General features: G+C 35.5%; 1 non-coding gene across 1 annotated transcript; it reads right to left on the bottom strand.

Annotated features, from left to right (window-relative positions):
• Positions 1-254: 254 nt before the first annotated feature.
• LOC122686388 lies at positions 255-361 on the bottom strand. The gene has a single exon (XR_006338747.1). It is a non-coding gene; the product is annotated as a U6 spliceosomal RNA (small nuclear RNA).
• Positions 362-1,478: the final 1,117 nt, after the last annotated feature.

The raw sequence follows: 1,478 nt of genomic DNA on the forward strand, positions 1-1,478 counted from the left end.
CCATAACCCCATTCATTGCTGGAAAGAAACATGACCTTGGACAAGTCAGTGTTCTTCAGAAGGGGGTTCACAGTGGAATGCTGCTGCCCTGCCGGTCAACTAGGGAGGCTTAATGCTGCCTGTGTTCATCAGTGAATTGCTTCATTCTTGTTTTTTAAACTAATTTTATGTATTTTCAAGGACTCTTCTTTAAAAAACTGTTTCACAGTTGATTGTCAGTAAGGGTACCACATTTTTTTTTTTCTTTTTTTTTAAAAAATATGGAACGCTTCACGAATTTGCGTGTCATCCTTGCGCAGGGGCCATGCTAATCTTCTCTGTATCGTTCCAATTTTAGTATATGTGCTGCCGAAGCGAGCACCCACATATATTTTAATTCATCAAGTAACAGCCCTGCTTCAGTAAACTGGCCAATCAGTTTTTGAAGGTGCCCATTTAACATTTACCAATACAAGGGAGGCATAGTTCCCAATCACAGGCAATTCCATTCTACTCACTGAAAGTTATCTACAACAAGTTTTATTGATCACCTTATTAAAAATACATCTGGATCAAAGATTCACTGACTCTAAATCCCAACAACCCCCACAAGCAATCACCTATAGACTATAGGAGAATGAATCCAACAACTATAAATAAAGGGACCAAGGAGCAAGAGATTAAATGTTGTTTCCAAACAGAATTTACTATAAATCAGAAGGAATTAGCATTCTTCACATCTTAGTCTATGCCCAAAGTCATTATGTTGCTTTTAAATAGAATTCTCATCCCCATTTGAGAACAAGGCAAAAATGTAGACAGAAATAATCATAAGAACATAAATATTGAGGTTGTATCTTCAGATCCCAGCTCTTTTACCACGAAAGGTCTGTTTTTTATTACTTTCCTCCACAATGAAACTCTAAAATGTTATCCACAGTCAATCAATTAGTCAGGGTGATAAAATGATAGTGAATAAGAAAAATATTTCATTAGCCTTAGAGTCCTTTCATGCTAATGAAATGTATGACTTTTGTTAGGCTTTTGACATATTAAGAAACTTTAGTGTTCCTAGCTACCTTCAAGAACCTTGAAACGAATGAAAACTCTGGATTAAATACATCTAAGAAGGAAATAAATTTTGTGGCAAAATAACACCCTTACCTATTCTCTTTCAGTTTATTTAAGTATCCTTCATGAATACTTAATAAATAAGTTAACCTATTTAGCTAGCTATTATCAGAAAAATTAAATCTTTGAACACATATCAACCTAAGAATTTTCTCAGCCAATCCTGTTTTGAACTGAGTATTAAAGAAGGCTCATTAAAATAATGGTGAATTTTTAAATGCAGTAATTCAAGCTTTTGTTCATCCCTGGTCCCCAAGATCTATATATTGCAACAAGTTCTGTGTGTGTGTGTGTGTGTGTGTGTGTGTGTGTGTGTGTGTGTGTGTGTGTCAAGGTTTAGGAACAGAGAGGGTTCACGCACTGACCTA

Source organism: Cervus elaphus, chromosome 29, assembly GCF_910594005.1.
Source record: "Cervus elaphus chromosome 29, mCerEla1.1, whole genome shotgun sequence".
Taxonomy (NCBI): domain Eukaryota; kingdom Metazoa; phylum Chordata; class Mammalia; order Artiodactyla; family Cervidae; genus Cervus; species Cervus elaphus.